Genomic DNA, 16,506 nt, shown 5'->3' with positions numbered 1-16,506 from the left:
CTGATGACTGAATGTCAATGAGTTCCAGTTGTAAAGGTGCCTCATCCAATGATTATCAGCTCCTTTGCTTTCATTGCAAAGTCTGCCTCAAAATTCACACAGAAAGGGTCCTTCACAAATCTCATCACTTCATGGGGGATGCTGAAATCATCAAACCTAGTGGCAAAGTTGTTTTTCAATGAGTCAATAAAGCCTGACATCACCTTTGTAATTTGTAGGCCTGATTTCCTCAATGTGGGGAAGTGGAGCATCTTCCCTGGACGAAGATCAGCAGAGAAAAGTGAGAGCTTTCTTTGAAAAGCATGAAGTCTCTCCACAAGTTGCGTGACTGTTTTATCTCTGCCCTGCAGTTCCATGTTGAGTTGGTTCAAATGATGGAAAATATCGTTCAAAAAGCAAACAGCAGCATTAAAGTCCTTATTTTCCATCAGAGACCGAAACTTGACAGCTTTTTTCAGCTTTGAATTCCAGAGAAACACCACAATCTCCTGTCTTAGTTCACAAAATCGTTTCAATGCGTTTCCTTTGCTAAGCCATCTAATGTCATTGTGAATGAGCAAATCTTTGTATTCAGCTAACATGTCAGTCAACAACTTGCGGAAAAGTCGGTGCTGTAAGCTGGAGGTACAACGGATAAAGTTTATAATTGCCATGACAGAGTCCATGGTCTCTTTTAACTCACCACTTAGCTTGGCACACAGGAGGCTTTGGTGGATGAGGCAATGAACCGATCTCAGCTGCGGAGCCACGGCTGTCATCCTCGCGGCGAGCCCCTGTTCCCTGCCCGCCATCGAGGGCACACCATCCGTCACCAACATGTTAACGCGCGCCAAATCCAATTTGTTCTCTTCAAAGAATAAAGCAATTTTTGTGAATAGAATCTCACCGTGGTGTGTCCCTCCATGGGAATTAATCCAAGCAGATCCTCACGAAAGCATTCCCCATCAAAAATCGCACGTAGAGGCACAGCTGTGCAACATCGCTGTTATCCGTCGATTCATCCACGGCCAAAGACATCACCTCCGCCTTCCTCAGCTTGTCCAAAAGCGTCTCGGAAACGTCCGATGCAAGGGCCTCCACTCTCCTCATATTTGACGTGTCAGATATTGGAATTTGCTTGACCGAATCGATTATGCTTTTTCGGGTTTTCTCATCTGTAACCACTTCCTCGATTGATGCCAGCATACACTCTTTGACAGTCTCTGAGTCTGTAAACGGCTTTTTCTTTTTGCCTAATATCCATGCCACCCTTAACGATGCAGCCGTTGCTCTCTCCTGATCCGTACAGGCCCGAAACAAGGTGCGACGTCTTTGCTCATAACAAGATGTAAGCCCCGAAATCTTCTGGCTCCAAGCAGCAGAGTCTGGTGGGAAAGTGGCGTCAAAGCTAGCATGTGTTGTCTTGAAATGCCTTCTCAAATTATACTCTTTACTCACGGAGAGGCACTCGTTGCAGATTAGGTACACAGGCTTCGCACCAACAGCAATAAACACATATTTCTCTGTCCATTCACTGTTGAACTGCCTATTCTCTGAGTCAACTTTTCGTTTTTTTAAAGTAGAGAGAGACATTTTGTCTTGTTAGTCGAGCTATGTGCTTGGCTTGAAAGAAGAAACAAATAGGTCAGAGCAGAGTGCAGCTAGAGCGCGCATGGGCGACTTTGATTGGTCCATTGTGGTCCCCAAAAATATGTGTCCGGCCAAAACAAGTAAATATTCTTTCTCCTCTTTTGATTACATAGCAGATTGCCACCATGGTGTAAACGGGTGCATACCGCCACTTACTGCACCACATAATGTACCATGAGTCATAGCCATGAGCTGTATATGAAACGACCCGCATGTATTCCCTATGTTCCGCCCAAAGGGCCAGCACAAAATCCCCCGCAGGCCGGACCCGGCCTGGGGGCTGCCAGTTGAATAGCCCGGCTCTAGACTCATCTTTTTAATCAGGCTTTTAACTGATCTCTTTATTTATCTATTTTAAATTCCACTTATAACCGATTTATCCTTCTATTATCTATTTTTTATTTATTTTTTATATTCTTACCCTTCCTCTTTTTACATTCTTATCTCATTTAACCTTTATCTTTTGTTATTTTAGTTAGCCTATAGGTTTTAGTTTTGATGCATTTTATGTCTCTGTTTTAGATCATTCTTACCTAGCTAGTAACTCAATTTTATGAGCTAAATAGCTTTTTGTTGGGTGGGAGGGTTGGGTTTTCTCTTTTCTTTTTGTTTTCTGTTTGGATCTTTGTTGTTTTTAACCTCTGTGAGGCACTTTGTTTTACTGTTGTATGAAAAATGCCATATAAATAAAGTTGATTTGATTTGATTTGATTCAGAATGAAAAGAGGTTGTTTGACATTCAGGCTTGATTTCACTGGACAAAAGGTTGCGTGTTGAACATGTAATCGTTGTCATCAAGATGAGCTAGACCTGTGCAAAATCGAACACCTCCAAATGCCGCATGGTGGTTGGTGTCAGACTTCATCTGCACTTGCTTTGCCATTATGTAAAAGTGGACAACGATATTCTCAGGAGATCGAGGCAGCCAATCCAACCAATAAACTTTGGTTCAGCATCAGCTCAATCATCCATCCAGAGGATGGATGATTGAGGGATATGTGCTCCCTTCGATAGCTCAGTTGGTAGAGCGGAGGACTGTAGGTTGATCATAACAGGTATCCTTAGGTCGCTGGTTCAACTCCGGCTCGAAGGCTGGACTTTTCATTGGTGTCCGATGTGTGACCATTCAGAATGAAAAGAGTTTAGTGGAATCTTAATGCTTGATTTCACTGGACAAAAGGTTGCGTGTTGAACACGTAAACGTTGTCATCAAGATGAGCTAGACCTGTGCAAAATCGAACACCTCCAAATGCCCCATGGTGGTTGGTGTCAGACTTCATCTGCACTTGCTTTGCCATTATGTAAAAGTGGACAACGATATTCTCAGGAGATCGAGGCAGCCAATCCAACCAATAAACTTTGGTTCAGCATCAGTTCCAGCATCCATCCAGAGGATGGATGATTGAGGGATACGTGCTCCCTTCGATAGCTCAGTTGGTAGAGCGGAGGACTGTAGGTTGATCATAACAGGTATCCTTAGGTCGCTGGTTCAACTCCGGCTCGAAGGATGGCCTTTTCATTGATGTCCGATGTGTGACCATTCAGAATGAAAAGAGTTTAGTGGAATCTTAATGCTTGATTTCACTGGACAAAGGTTGCGTGTTGAACACGTGTCGTTGTCATCAAGATGAGCTAGACCTGTGCAAAATCGAACACTTCCAAATGCCGCATGGTGGTTGGTGTCAGACTTCATCTGCACTTGCTTTGCCATTATGTAAAAGTGGACAACGATATTCTCAGGAGATCGAGGCAGCCAATCCAACCAATAAACTTTGGTTCAGCATCAGCTCCAGCATCCATCCAGAGGATGGATGATTGAGATACGTGCTCCTTCGATAGCTCAGTTGGTAGAGCGGAGGACTGTAGGTTGATCATAACAGGTATCCTTAGGTCGCTGGTTCAACTCCGGCTCGAAGGATGGACTTTTCATTGGTGTCCGATGTGTGACCATTCAGAATGAAAAGAGTTTAATGGAATCTTAATGCTTGATTTCACTGGACAAAAGGTTGCGTGTTGAACACGTAAACGTTGTCATCAAGATGAGCTAGACCTGTGCAAAATCGAACACCTCCAAATGCCGCATGGTGGTTGGTGTCAGACTTCATCTGCACTTGCTTTGCCATTATGTAAAAGTGGACAACGATATTCTCAGGAGATCGAGGCAGCCAATCCAACCAATAAACTTTGGTTCAGCATCAGTTCCAGCATCCATCCAGAGGATGGATGATTGAGGGATTACGTGCTCCCTTCGATAGCTCAGTTGGTAGAGCGGAGGACTGTAGGTTGATCATAACAGGTATCCTTAGGTCGCTGGTTCAACTCCGGCTCGAAGGATGGACTTTTCATTGATGTCCGATGTGTGACCATTCAGAATGAAAAGAGTTTAGTGGAATCTTAATGCTTGATTTCACTGGACAAAAGGTTGCGTGTTGAACACGTAATCTGTCATCAAGATGAGCTAGACCTGTGCAAAATCGAACACTTCCAAATGCCGCATGGTGGTTGGTGTCAGACTTCATCTGCACTTGCTTTGCCATTATGTAAAAGTGGACAACGATATTCTCAGGAGATCGAGGCAGCCAATCTAACCAATAAACTTTGGTTCAGCATCAGTTCCAGCATCCATCCAGAGGATGGATGATTGAGGAATATGTGCTCCCTTCGATAGCTCAGTTGGTAGAGCGGAGGACTGTAGGTTGATCATAACAGGTATCCTTAGGTCGCTGGTTCAACTCCGGCTCGAAGGATGGACTTTTCATTGGTGTCCGATGTGTGACCATTCAGAATGAAAAGAGTTTAGTGGAATCTTAATGCTTGATTTCACTGGACAAAAGGTTGCGTGTTGAACACGTAATCGTTGTCATCAAGATGAGCTAGACCTGTGCAAAATCGAACACTTCCAAATGCCGCATGGTGGTTGGTGTCAGACTTCATCTGCACTTGCTTTGCCATTATGTAAAAGTGGACAACGATATTCTCAGGAGATCGAGGCAGCCAATCCAACCAATAAACTTTGGTTCAGCATCAGTTCCAGCATCCATCCAGAGGATGGATGATTGAGGGATATGTGCTCCCTTCGATAGCTCAGTTGGTAGAGCGGAGGACTGTAGGTTGATCATAACAGGTATCCTTAGGTCGCTGGTTCAACTCCGGCTCGAAGGATGGACTTTTCATTGATGTCCGATGTGTGACCATTCAGAATGAAAAGAGTTTAGTGGAATCTTAATGCTTGATTTCACTGGACAAAAGGTTGCGTGTTGAACACGTAATCGTTGTCATCAAGATGAGCTAGACCTGTGCAAAATCGAACACTTCCAAATGCCGCATGGTGGTTGGTGTCAGACTTCATCTGCACTTGCTTTGCCATTATGTAAAAGTGGACAACGATATTCTCAGGAGATCGAGGCAGCCAATCTAACCAATAAACTTTGGTTCAGCATCAGTTCCAGCATCCATCCAGAGGATGGATGATTGAGGGATATGTGCTCCCTTCGATAGCTCAGTTGGTAGAGCGGAGGACTGTAGGTTGATCATAACAGGTATCCTTAGGTCGCTGGTTCAACTCCGGCTCGAAGGATGGACTTTTCATTGGTGTCCGATGTGTGACCATTCAGAATGAAAAGAGTTTAGTGGAATCTTAATGCTTGATTTCACTGGACAAAAGGTTGCGTGTTGAACACGTGTCGTTGTCATCAAGATGAGCTAGACCTGTGCAAAATCGAACACTTCCAAATGCCGCATGGTGGTTGGTGTCAGACTTCATCTGCACTTGCTTTGCCATTATGTAAAAGTGGACAACGATATTCTCAGGAGATCGAGGCAGCCAATCCAACCAATAAACTTTGGTTCAGCATCCGTTCAGCATCCATCCAGAGGATGGATGATTGAGAATATGTGCTCCTTCGATAGCTCAGTTGGTAGAGCGGAGGACTGTAGGTTGATCATAACAGGTATCCTTAGGTCGCTGGTTCAACTCCGGCTCGAAGGATGGACTTTTCATTGATGTCCGATGTGTGACCATTCAGAATGAAAAGAGTTTAGTGGAATCTTAATGCTTGATTTCACTGGACAAAAGGTTGCGTGTTGAACACGTAATCGTTGTCATCAAGATGAGCTAGACCTGTGCAAAATCGAACACTTCCAAATGCCGCATGGTGGTTGGTGTCAGACTTCATCTGCACTTGCTTTGCCATTATGTAAAAGTGGACAACGATATTCTCAGGAGATCGAGGCAGCCAATCCAACCAATAAACTTTGGTTCAGCATCAGCTCAATCATCCATCCAGAGGATGGATGATTGAGGGATATGTGCTCCCTTCGATAGCTCAGTTGGTAGAGCGGAGGACTGTAGGTTGATCATAACAGGTATCCTTAGGTCGCTGGTTCAACTCCGGCTCGAAGGATGGACTTTTCATTGATGTCCGATGTGTGACCATTCAGAATGAAAAGAGTTTAGTGGAATCTTAATGCTTGATTTCACTGGACAAAAGGTTGCGTGTTGAACACGTAATCGTTGTCATCAAGATGAGCTAGACCTGTGCAAAATCGAACACTTCCAAATGCCGCATGGTGGTTGGTGTCAGACTTCATCTGCACTTGCTTTGCCATTATGTAAAAGTGGACAACGATATTCTCAGGAGATCGAGGCAGCCAATCTAACCAATAAACTTTGGTTCAGCATCAGTTCCAGCATCCATCCAGAGGATGGATGATTGAGGAATATGTGCTCCCTTCGATAGCTCAGTTGGTAGAGCGGAGGACTGTAGGTTGATCATAACAGGTATCCTTAGGTCGCTGGTTCAACTCCGGCTCGAAGGATGGACTTTTCATTGGTGTCCGATGTGTGACCATTCAGAATGAAAAGAGTTTAGTGGAATCTTAATGCTTGATTTCACTGGACAAAGGTTGCGTGTTGAACACGTAATCGTTGTCATCAAGATGAGCTAGACCTGTGCAAAATCGAACACTTCCACATGCCGCATGGTGGTTGGTGTCAGACTTCATCTGCACTTGCTTTGCCATTATGTAAAAGTGGACAACGATATTCTCAGGAGATCGAGGCAGCCAATCCAACCAATAAACTTTGGTTCAGCATCAGTTCCAGCATCCATCCAGAGGATGGATGATTGAGGGATACGTGCTCCCTGCGATAGCTCAGTTGGTAGAGCGGAGGACTGTAGGTTGATCATAACAGGTATCCTTAGGTCGCTGGTTCAACTCCGGCTCGAAGGATGGACTTTTCATTGATGTCCGATGTGTGACCATTCAGAATGAAAAGAGTTTAGTGGAATCTTAATGCTTGATTTCACTGGACAAAAGGTTGCGTGTTGAACACGTAAGCGTTGTCATCAAGATGAGCTAGACCTGTGCAAAATCGAACACTTCCAAATGCCGCATGGTGGTTGGTGTCAGACTTCATCTGCACTTGCTTTGCCATTATGTAAAAGTGGACAACGATATTCTCAGGAGATCGAGGCAGCCAATCCAACCAATAAACTTTGGTTCAGCATCAGTTCAGCATCCATCCAGAGGATGGATGATTGAGGAATATGTGCTCCTTCGATAGCTCAGTTGGTAGAGCGGAGGACTGTAGGTTGATCATAACAGGTATCCTTAGGTCGCTGGTTCAACTCCGGCTCGAAGGATGGACTTTTCATTGGTGTCCGATGTGTGACCATTCAGAATGAAAAGAGTTTAGTGGAATCTTAATGCTTGATTTCACTGGACAAAAGGTTGCGTGTTGAACACGTAAGCGTTGTCATCAAGATGAGCTAGACCTGTGCAAAATCGAACACCTCCAAATGCCCCATGGTGGTTGGTGTCAGACTTCATCTGCACTTGCTTTGCCATTATGTAAAAGTGGACAACGATATTCTCAGGAGATCGAGGCAGCCAATCCAACCAATAAACTTTGGTTCAGCATCAGTTCCAGCATCCATCCAGAGGATGGATGATTGAGATACGTGCTCCCTTCGATAGCTCAGTTGGTAGAGCGGAGGACTGTAGGTTGATCATAACAGGTATCCTTAGGTCGCTGGTTCAACTCCGGCTCGAAGGATGGACTTTTCATTGATGTCCGATGTGTGACCATTCAGAATGAAAAGAGTTTAGTGGAATCTTAATGCTTGATTTCACTGGACAAAAGGTTGCGTGTTGAACACGTAATCGTTGTCATCAAGATGAGCTAGACCTGTGCAAAATCGAACACCTCCAAATGCCGCGTGGTGGTTGGTGTCAGACTTCATCTGCACTTGCTTTGCCATTATGTAAAAGTGGACAACGATATTCTCAGGAGATCGAGGCAGCCAATCCAACCAATAAACTTTGGTTCAGCATCAGTTCCAGCATCCATCCAGAGGATGGATGATTGAGGATGTGCTCCTTCGATAGCTCAGTTGGTAGAGCGGAGGACTGTAGGTTGATCATAACAGGTATCCTTAGGTCGCTGGTTCAACTCCGGCTCGAAGGATGGACTTTTCATTGGTGTCCGATGTGTGACCATTCAGAATGAAAAGAGTTTAGTGGAATCTTAATGCTTGATTTCACTGGACAAAAGGTTGCGTGTTGAACACGTAAGCGTTGTCATCAAGATGAGCTAGACCTGTGCAAAATCGAACACCTCCAAATGCCCCATGGTGGTTGGTGTCAGACTTCATCTGCACTTGCTTTGCCATTATGTAAAAGTGGACAACGATATTCTCAGGAGATCGAGGCAGCCAATCCAACCAATAAACTTTGGTTCAGCATCAGTTCCAGCATCCATCCAGAGGATGGATGATTGAAGGATACGTGCTCCCTTCGATAGCTCAGTTGGTAGAGCGGAGGACTGTAGGTTGATCATAACAGGTATCCTTAGGTCGCTGGTTCAACTCCGGCTCGAAGGATGGACTTTTCATTGGTGTCCGATGTGTGACCATTCAGAATGAAAAGAGTTTAGTGGAATCTTAATGCTTGATTTCACTGGACAAAAGGTTGCGTGTTGAACACGTAATCGTTGTCATCAAGATGAGCTAGACCTGTGCAAAATCGAACACTTCCAAATGCCGCATGGTGGTTGGTGTCAGACTTCATCTGCACTTGCTTTGCCATTATGTAAAAGTGGACAACGATATTCTCAGGAGATCGAGGCAGCCAATCCAACCAATAAACTTTGGTTCAGCATCAGTTCCAGCATCCATCCAGAGGATGGATGATTGAGATATGTGCTCCTTCGATAGCTCAGTTGGTAGAGCGGAGGACTGTAGGTTGATCATAACAGGTATCCTTAGGTCGCTGGTTCAACTCCGGCTCGAAGGATGGACTTTTCATTGGATGTCCGATGTGTGACCATTCAGAATGAAAAGAGTTTAGTGGAATCTTAATGCTTGATTTCACTGGACAAAAGGTTGCGTGTTGAACACGTAAGCGTTGTCATCAAGATGAGCTAGACCTGTGCAAAATCGAACACTTCCAAATGCCGCATGGTGGTTGGTGTCAGACTTCATCTGCACTTGCTTTGCCATTATGTAAAAGTGGACAACGATATTCTCAGGAGATCGAGGCAGCCAATCCAACCAATAAACTTTGGTTCAGCATCAGTTCCAGCATCCATCCAGAGGATGGATGATTGAGGGATACGTGCTCCTTCGATAGCTCAGTTGGTAGAGCGGAGGACTGTAGGTTGATCATAACAGGTATCCTTAGGTCGCTGGTTCAACTCCGGCTCGAAGGATGGACTTTTCATTGGTGTCCGATGTGTGACCATTCAGAATGAAAAGAGTTTAGTGGAATCTTAATGCTTGATTTCACTGGACAAAAGGTTGCGTGTTGAACACGTGGCGTTGTCATCAAGATGAGCTAGACCTGTGCAAAATCGAACACTCCAAATGCCGCATGGTGGTTGGTGTCAGACTTCATCTGCACTTGCTTTGCCATTATGTAAAAGTGGACAACGATATTCTCAGGAGATCGAGGCAGCCAATCCAACCAATAAACTTTGGTTCAGCATCAGTTCCAGCATCCATCCAGAGGATGGATGATTGAGGGATACGTGCTCCCTTCGATAGCTCAGTTGGTAGAGCGGAGGACTGTAGGTTGATCATAACAGGTATCCTTAGGTCGCTGGTTCAACTCCGGCTCGAAGGATGGACTTTTCATTGATGTCCGATGTGTGACCATTCAGAATGAAAAGAGTTTAGTGGAATCTTAATGCTTGATTTCACTGGACAAAGGGTGGCGTGTTGAACACGTAATGCGTTGTCATCAAGATGAGCTAGACCTGTGCAAAATCGAACACCTTCCAAATGCCCCATGGTGGTTGGTGTCAGACTTCATCTGCACTTGCTTTGCCATTATGTAAAAGTGGACAACGATATTCTCAGGAGATCGAGGCAGCCAATCCAACCAATAAACTTTGGTTCAGCATCAGTTCCAGCATCCATCCAGAGGATGGATGATTGAGGGATACGTGCTCCCTTCGATAGCTCAGTTGGTGGAGCGGAGGACTGTAGGTTGATCATAACAGGTATCCTTAGGTCGCTGGTTCAACTCCGGCTCGAAGGATGGACTTTTCATTGGTGTCCGATGTGTGACCATTCAGAATGAAAAGAGTTTAGTGGAATCTTAATGCTTGACTTCACTGGACAAAAGGTTGCGTGTTGAACACGTAATCGTTGTCATCAAGATGAGCTAGACCTGTGCAAAATCGAACACCTCCAAATGCCGCGTGGTGGTTGGTGTCAGACTTCATCTGCACTTGCTTTGCCATCGTGTAAAAGTGGACAACGATATTCTCAGGAGATCGAGGCAGCCAATCCAACCAATAAACTTTGGTTCAGCATCAGTTCCAGCATCCATCCAGAGGATGGATGATTGAGGGATACGTGCTCCCTTCGATAGCTCAGTTGGTAGAGCGGAGGACTGTAGGTTGATCATAACAGGTATCCTTAGGTCGCTGGTTCAACTCCGGCTCGAAGGATGGACTTTTCATTGGTGTCCGATGTGTGACCATTCAGAATGAAAAGAGTTTAGTGGAATCTTAATGCTTGATTTCACTGGACAAAAGGTTGCGTGTTGAACACGTAAGCGTTGTCATCAAGATGAGCTAGACCTGTGCAAAATCGAACACCTCCAAATGCCGCGTGGTGGTTGGTGTCAGACTTCATCTGCACTTGCTTTGCCATCGTGTAAAAGTGGACAACGATATTCTCAGGAGATCGAGGCAGCCAATCCAACCAATAAACTTTGGTTCAGCATCAGTTCCAGCATCCATCCAGAGGATGGATGATTGAGGGATATGTGCTCCCTTCGATAGCTCAGTTGGTAGAGCGGAGGACTGTAGGTTGATCATAACAGGTATCCTTAGGTCGCTGGTTCAACTCCGGCTCGAAGGATGGACTTTTCATTGGTGTCCGATGTGTGACCATTCAGAATGAAAAGAGTTTAGTGGAATCTTAATGCTTGATTTCACTGGACAAAAGGTTGCGTGTTGAACACGTAAGCGTTGTCATCAAGATGAGCTAGACCTGTGCAAAATCGAACACTTCCAAATGCCCCATGGTGGTTGGTGTCAGACTTCATCTGCACTTGCTTTGCCATTATGTAAAAGTGGACAACGATATTCTCAGGAGATCGAGGCAGCCAATCCAACCAATAAACTTTGGTTCAGCATCAGTTCCAGCATCCATCCAGAGGATGGATGATTGAGGGATACGTGCTCCCTTAGATAGCTCAGTTGGTAGAGCGGAGGACTGTAGGTTGATCATAACAGGTATCCTTAGGTCGCTGGTTCAACTCCGGCTCGAAGGATGGACTTTTCATTGGTGTCCGATGTGTGACCATTCAGAATGAAAAGAGTTTAGTGGAATCTTAATGCTTGATTTCACTGGACAAAAGGTTGCGTGTTGAACTCGTAATCGTTGTCATCAAGATGAGCTAGACCTGTGCAAAATCGAACACCTCCAAATGCCCCATGGTGGTTGGTGTCAGACTTCATCTGCACTTGCTTTGCCATTATGTAAAAGTGGACAACGATATTCTCAGGAGATCGAGGCAGCCAATCCAACCAATAAACTTTGGTTCAGCATCAGTTCCAGCATCCATCCAGAGGATGGATGATTGAGGGATACGTGCTCCCTTCGATAGCTCAGTTGGTAGAGCGGAGGACTGTAGGTTGATCATAACAGGTATCCTTAGGTCGCTGGTTCAACTCCGGCTCGAAGGATGGACTTTTCATTGGTGTCCGATGTGTGACCATTCAGAATGAAAAGAGTTTAGTGGAATCTTAATGCTTGATTTCACTGGACAAAAGGTTGCGTGTTGAACACGTAATCGTTGTCATCAAGATGAGCTAGACCTGTGCAAAATCGAACACCTCCAAATGCCGCGTGGTGGTTGGTGTCAGACTTCATCTGCACTTGCTTTGCCATCGTGTAAAAGTGGACAACGATATTCTCAGGAGATCGAGGCAGCCAATCCAACCAATAAACTTTGGTTCAGCATCAGTTCCAGCATCCATCCAGAGGATGGATGATTGAGATATGTGCTCCTTCGATAGCTCAGTTGGTAGAGCGGAGGACTGTAGGTTGATCATAACAGGTATCCTTAGGTCGCTGGTTCAACTCCGGCTCGAAGGATGGACTTTTCATTGGTGTCCGATGTGTGACCATTCAGAATGAAAAGAGTTTAGTGGAATCTTAATGCTTGATTTCACTGGACAAAAGGTTGCGTGTTGAACACGTGGCGTTGTCATCAAGATGAGCTAGACCTGTGCAAAATCGAACACCTCCAAATGCCCCATGGTGGTTGGTGTCAGACTTCATCTGCACTTGCTTTGCCATTATGTAAAAGTGGACAACGATATTCTCAGGAGATCGAGGCAGCCAATCCAACCAATAAACTTTGGTTCAGCATCAGTTCCAGCATCCATCCAGAGGATGGATGATTGAGATACGTGCTCTCGATAGCTCAGTTGGTAGAGCGGAGGACTGTAGGTTGATCATAACAGGTATCCTTAGGTCGCTGGTTCAACTCGGCTCGAAGGATGGACTTTTCATTGATGTCCGATGTGTGACCATTCAGAATGAAAAGAGTTTAGTGGAATCTTAATGCTTGATTTCACTGGACAAAAGGTTGCGTGTTGAACACGTAATCGTTGTCATCAAGATGAGCTAGACCTGTGCAAAATCGAACACCTCCAAATGCCCCATGGTGGTTGGTGTCAGACTTCATCTGCACTTGCTTTGCCATCGTGTAAAAGTGGACAACGATATTCTCAGGAGATCGAGGCAGCCAATCCAACCAATAAACTTTGGTTCAGCATCAGTTCCAGCATCCATCCAGAGGATGGATGATTGAAGGATACGTGCTCTCGATAGCTCAGTTGGTAGAGCGGAGGACTGTAGGTTGATCATAACAGGTATCCTTAGGTCGCTGGTTCAACTCCGGCTCGAAGGATGGACTTTTCATTGATGTCCGATGTGTGACCATTCAGAATGAAAAGAGTTTAGTGGAATCTTAATGCTTGATTTCACTGGACAAAAGGTTGCGTGTTGAACACGTAATCGTTGTCATCAAGATGAGCTAGACCTGTGCAAAATCGAACACCTCCAAATGCCGCGTGGTGGTTGGTGTCAGACTTCATCTGCACTTGCTTTGCCATCGTGTAAAAGTGGACAACGATATTCTCAGGAGATCGAGGCAGCCAATCCAACCAATAAACTTTGGTTCAGCATCAGTTCCAGCATCCATCCAGAGGATGGATGATTGAGGGATATGTGCTCCCTTCGATAGCTCAGTTGGTAGAGCGGAGGACTGTAGGTTGATCATAACAGGTATCCTTAGGTCGCTGGTTCAACTCCGGCTCGAAGGATGAATTTTTTCATTGGTGTCCGATCTGTCAAAATGAGTATGTAAGGTGGAGTCATTGCAAAATAAACCTTGATTTTGTCCAACAAAAGCCGCTTGTCGACCCCATTGTCTGAGTTATTATGTGGTTGTTCTCCAACCATTTGAGGGAAGAGCTTTCTAAATTTGTCATAAGTGTTATGATGTTGAGTCTTTTCATGTAAACTGAAGTAAATGGACATCATTCAGATTTATTTCATTCCGAATGACAAGCCATCATGTAACCGTAGCCATTAAGGCTTGATTTCATTGGACAAAAGGTTGCGTGTTGAACGCGTAATCGTTGTCATCAAGATGAGCCAGACCTGGGGCCCGTTGCACAAAAGTAGGATTCAGACGCCGTTTAGACGTTGCCGGCTATTTTCATAAACGGACTTTTCACCGTCTCCGTTTTCAAAAAGATCTTCGTTTACACTTACCCGTGTATATATACACAAGAGCATGCCAAACTTGTAGGTGGCAGAGTAACAAGAAGCTCAAGCCTTCCATGTATCCATTGTCACCATAGCAACATAGGTCGCACTTTTTACACAGGCGCAAGTTCCGGCGCATACTGTGACGTGGGCTGCCTATAACTCTGTTTATGTCCGTTTACTTCAGTTTACATGCAAACGCGCAACCGGAGTTTTCCAAAATCTCCACTCTGGCCGGAGTTTTTGGAAAGATTCGTTTTCAGAAAGATTCGTTTTCAGAGGAGAAATCTCCATTTGCGTGTAAACAAAGGGCACAAATGACGGAAGATGTCTCCGTTTATCAAAATCACCGTGTACGTGTAAACGGCCTCTCAGCCATCCAGGATAAATGACTGAGCTGGGTTCAATGAATCCAAAACAAAAGTGTGCAGGCTTAATTGGTTGCACAAAGACCAAGCCAGGATGAGCAGACACGGATTCATCAAGCCAGGTGAAACCAATCCTGGATCAGTGCGCGCAAGCGCCTTCCTCAAATAGACCCCGCCATCGATCACAGATTCACCGATTCACCATGGCAACAAGAGCAGTGTACTTTTCCCCGTCGGAGGCAGAAATCCTCACAGAGGCTTATGAAGAGGTGAAGGATCAAATCAAAAAGAAAGGCAACACCGCCACAGTTATAAAACAACGAGAGAAAGCGTGGCAAAGTATTGCAGAGTGCCTGAATGCGTAAGTAGTGCACAAATACACACTCACTGCTCCGCTGAAACCATCAGTTACAATCCAAATAGTTAATTAACATCTTCGAAAACGTAGTTGTACTCTGATTATCAATCAGTTGAAATTGAAAGTGAAATTGGCTGCAGATGTGAGTGAAATTGTGTAAATGTAACTCCATCGACTTTGATAAATAGATGAGCTCACTGACTTAATTGAATTTCCCTTTGGGATAAATAAAGTTCATCTTATCTTATCTTATCTTATCTTATCTTATGTTTGCTCCTCATGCTCCATGCTTCTCTGCTGTTTCATTATATGTATGCTATTTTATGTGTGTGTGCGTGCGTGTGTATGCTGATTGATCATAAGAATATATATATATATATATTTGTGTATATATATATATATATATATTTGTGTGTGTATATATATATATATATATATATATATATATATATATATATATATATACATGTATAAAATCCCCCGATCGATTTTGTGAATAGGAAATCCTTTCACAGCATTAATGTTCAGGTGAACATGACTTTTTGATATTGTCAATTAATGAACACTGTGCATTGCTTGTGATGTGCACTGATTGGTTTAATAGTCTTCATCTTATAATTTCAGATGGTCTGCAATGCTGACTATCTGATCAGCAATGTTGTGGCAAAGTGGCCTGGCTCAGTCCATGACTCCCGAGTCTTTCGGACCTCTGGAATCTATCAGCGCCTATCACAAGGTGAGCCACACAACCTCTATTAATAACCACTTTTTACATCATGGCTGTGTCAAGAATGTCACTCTATTTATGAGGTTGTGATGATGAGATTTTGTATTGACAGGTGAATTCTCTGGTGTGTTGCTGGGGGACAGGGGGTATGCCTGCCAGCCTTTTCTCCTCACACCATACACAGACCCTCAGGAAACACAGCATGCCTATAATCATGCCCATGCCAGGACAAGGGCCAGGATCGAAATGACCTTTGGCCTCCTGAAGGCACGCTTTCACTGTCTTGACCACTTAAGTGTCAGCCCTTTGAGAGCATGTGACATCACTGTGGCCTGTCCTGTCCTCCACAATGTGGCCTGCCTGAGGAAGGAGAGGGTCCCCAGAGTGCCATCACACATGGACTGGGACAATCCTGCCATCTTCCCTGATGACGACAGTGGTCGGCTGGTCAGAGACTAATATGTGTTAAATTATTTTAGTTAACATGCATGCTTTTAAATTTAAGTTAAATATGTCCTGCAGTGGCAGAGATGCATGCTGGGAATTTCAGTTAAATATGGCCTGCATTGGCAGAGGAATTTGTGTGTGTGTTTTTTTTAATTCAATTTAAATTGATTTGGCCTCTTACGTTGTTTGTGCTGTATACTGTGTGTATACAAGCTTGCAGGGAGGCTACTGCATCCATTCATTTGTCTGTTCATTTGTTGTGTATGGATTTGTCCTGCATTTATTTCAGTGTGAAGACATGCGGGGTGTATCATATACAGACCTTTAATGTGTATTTATTCCTGTGTTGTATAACATGCTTTGATTCTGTGCTTTCAATCTTGTAGAGTCACTGTGTGACTTCAGTTTTGAAAGGAGCTGATGGTTTACTTGCTTTGATTTATCCTTATTCAATAAAGGAACATCATGTTACTCTTTGATGTGTATTTATATTTATATGGGATGTGTATTTTATATATAGTCTATGGGAAACTGTAAAATATCTAATGATTGCAAAATCATCTAAAATCATCATTTATCTAAAATGATTGCAATTAATGATCACAAATGTTTAAATAATGACAGTGGGTCTGGTTGAATGTGATAACAATGTGCAGTGGGCAGTGGAATAACTATTGGTTT

The 16,506-nt window shown here is 44.2% G+C and overlaps 1 long non-coding RNA gene and 21 other non-coding genes across 22 annotated transcripts; all 22 read left to right on the top strand.

Annotated features, from left to right (window-relative positions):
* The first annotated feature begins 3,048 nt into the window (after positions 1-3,048).
* Positions 3,049-3,137, top strand: trnay-gua (transfer RNA tyrosine (anticodon GUA)). The gene is given in 2 exon segments: positions 3,049-3,085; positions 3,102-3,137. It is a non-coding gene; the product is annotated as a tRNA-Tyr (tRNA).
* Positions 3,138-3,458: 321 nt separating this feature from the next.
* trnay-gua (transfer RNA tyrosine (anticodon GUA)) lies at positions 3,459-3,547 on the top strand. Its single transcript is given in 2 exon segments — positions 3,459-3,495; positions 3,512-3,547. It is a non-coding gene; the product is annotated as a tRNA-Tyr (tRNA).
* Positions 3,548-3,874: 327 nt separating this feature from the next.
* Positions 3,875-3,963, top strand: trnay-gua (transfer RNA tyrosine (anticodon GUA)). Its single transcript is given in 2 exon segments — positions 3,875-3,911; positions 3,928-3,963. It is a non-coding gene; the product is annotated as a tRNA-Tyr (tRNA).
* Positions 3,964-4,287: 324 nt separating this feature from the next.
* trnay-gua (transfer RNA tyrosine (anticodon GUA)) lies at positions 4,288-4,376 on the top strand. The gene is given in 2 exon segments: positions 4,288-4,324; positions 4,341-4,376. It is a non-coding gene; the product is annotated as a tRNA-Tyr (tRNA).
* A 326-nt stretch (positions 4,377-4,702) lies between these two features.
* trnay-gua (transfer RNA tyrosine (anticodon GUA)) lies at positions 4,703-4,791 on the top strand. The gene is given in 2 exon segments: positions 4,703-4,739; positions 4,756-4,791. It is a non-coding gene; the product is annotated as a tRNA-Tyr (tRNA).
* A 326-nt stretch (positions 4,792-5,117) lies between these two features.
* trnay-gua (transfer RNA tyrosine (anticodon GUA)) lies at positions 5,118-5,206 on the top strand. Its single transcript is given in 2 exon segments — positions 5,118-5,154; positions 5,171-5,206. It is a non-coding gene; the product is annotated as a tRNA-Tyr (tRNA).
* Positions 5,207-5,528: 322 nt separating this feature from the next.
* trnay-gua (transfer RNA tyrosine (anticodon GUA)) lies at positions 5,529-5,617 on the top strand. Its single transcript is given in 2 exon segments — positions 5,529-5,565; positions 5,582-5,617. It is a non-coding gene; the product is annotated as a tRNA-Tyr (tRNA).
* A 326-nt stretch (positions 5,618-5,943) lies between these two features.
* On the top strand, positions 5,944-6,032 carry trnay-gua (transfer RNA tyrosine (anticodon GUA)). Its single transcript is given in 2 exon segments — positions 5,944-5,980; positions 5,997-6,032. It is a non-coding gene; the product is annotated as a tRNA-Tyr (tRNA).
* A 326-nt stretch (positions 6,033-6,358) lies between these two features.
* Positions 6,359-6,447, top strand: trnay-gua (transfer RNA tyrosine (anticodon GUA)). Its single transcript is given in 2 exon segments — positions 6,359-6,395; positions 6,412-6,447. It is a non-coding gene; the product is annotated as a tRNA-Tyr (tRNA).
* A 738-nt stretch (positions 6,448-7,185) lies between these two features.
* Positions 7,186-7,274, top strand: trnay-gua (transfer RNA tyrosine (anticodon GUA)). The gene is given in 2 exon segments: positions 7,186-7,222; positions 7,239-7,274. It is a non-coding gene; the product is annotated as a tRNA-Tyr (tRNA).
* Positions 7,275-7,598: 324 nt separating this feature from the next.
* trnay-gua (transfer RNA tyrosine (anticodon GUA)) lies at positions 7,599-7,687 on the top strand. Its single transcript is given in 2 exon segments — positions 7,599-7,635; positions 7,652-7,687. It is a non-coding gene; the product is annotated as a tRNA-Tyr (tRNA).
* A 322-nt stretch (positions 7,688-8,009) lies between these two features.
* On the top strand, positions 8,010-8,098 carry trnay-gua (transfer RNA tyrosine (anticodon GUA)). The gene is given in 2 exon segments: positions 8,010-8,046; positions 8,063-8,098. It is a non-coding gene; the product is annotated as a tRNA-Tyr (tRNA).
* Positions 8,099-8,424: 326 nt separating this feature from the next.
* On the top strand, positions 8,425-8,513 carry trnay-gua (transfer RNA tyrosine (anticodon GUA)). The gene is given in 2 exon segments: positions 8,425-8,461; positions 8,478-8,513. It is a non-coding gene; the product is annotated as a tRNA-Tyr (tRNA).
* A 323-nt stretch (positions 8,514-8,836) lies between these two features.
* Positions 8,837-8,925, top strand: trnay-gua (transfer RNA tyrosine (anticodon GUA)). Its single transcript is given in 2 exon segments — positions 8,837-8,873; positions 8,890-8,925. It is a non-coding gene; the product is annotated as a tRNA-Tyr (tRNA).
* A 326-nt stretch (positions 8,926-9,251) lies between these two features.
* trnay-gua (transfer RNA tyrosine (anticodon GUA)) lies at positions 9,252-9,340 on the top strand. The gene is given in 2 exon segments: positions 9,252-9,288; positions 9,305-9,340. It is a non-coding gene; the product is annotated as a tRNA-Tyr (tRNA).
* A 324-nt stretch (positions 9,341-9,664) lies between these two features.
* trnay-gua (transfer RNA tyrosine (anticodon GUA)) lies at positions 9,665-9,753 on the top strand. The gene is given in 2 exon segments: positions 9,665-9,701; positions 9,718-9,753. It is a non-coding gene; the product is annotated as a tRNA-Tyr (tRNA).
* Positions 9,754-10,496: 743 nt separating this feature from the next.
* On the top strand, positions 10,497-10,585 carry trnay-gua (transfer RNA tyrosine (anticodon GUA)). Its single transcript is given in 2 exon segments — positions 10,497-10,533; positions 10,550-10,585. It is a non-coding gene; the product is annotated as a tRNA-Tyr (tRNA).
* Positions 10,586-10,911: 326 nt separating this feature from the next.
* trnay-gua (transfer RNA tyrosine (anticodon GUA)) lies at positions 10,912-11,000 on the top strand. The gene is given in 2 exon segments: positions 10,912-10,948; positions 10,965-11,000. It is a non-coding gene; the product is annotated as a tRNA-Tyr (tRNA).
* A 741-nt stretch (positions 11,001-11,741) lies between these two features.
* trnay-gua (transfer RNA tyrosine (anticodon GUA)) lies at positions 11,742-11,830 on the top strand. The gene is given in 2 exon segments: positions 11,742-11,778; positions 11,795-11,830. It is a non-coding gene; the product is annotated as a tRNA-Tyr (tRNA).
* A 323-nt stretch (positions 11,831-12,153) lies between these two features.
* trnay-gua (transfer RNA tyrosine (anticodon GUA)) lies at positions 12,154-12,242 on the top strand. The gene is given in 2 exon segments: positions 12,154-12,190; positions 12,207-12,242. It is a non-coding gene; the product is annotated as a tRNA-Tyr (tRNA).
* A 1,146-nt stretch (positions 12,243-13,388) lies between these two features.
* On the top strand, positions 13,389-13,477 carry trnay-gua (transfer RNA tyrosine (anticodon GUA)). The gene is given in 2 exon segments: positions 13,389-13,425; positions 13,442-13,477. It is a non-coding gene; the product is annotated as a tRNA-Tyr (tRNA).
* Positions 13,478-14,545: 1,068 nt separating this feature from the next.
* Positions 14,546-15,577, top strand: LOC125898986 (uncharacterized). The gene is made up of 3 exons (XR_007450697.1): positions 14,546-14,654; positions 15,276-15,387; positions 15,491-15,577. It is a non-coding gene; the product is annotated as an uncharacterized LOC125898986 (long non-coding RNA).
* Positions 15,578-16,506: the final 929 nt, after the last annotated feature.

Source organism: Epinephelus fuscoguttatus, linkage group LG12 (assembly GCF_011397635.1).
Source record: "Epinephelus fuscoguttatus linkage group LG12, E.fuscoguttatus.final_Chr_v1".
Taxonomy (NCBI): Eukaryota; Metazoa; Chordata; class Actinopteri; order Perciformes; family Serranidae; genus Epinephelus; species Epinephelus fuscoguttatus.
Note: the sequence above shows the minus strand (reverse complement) of the source record. Positions and strands in the feature narration are given on the sequence as shown.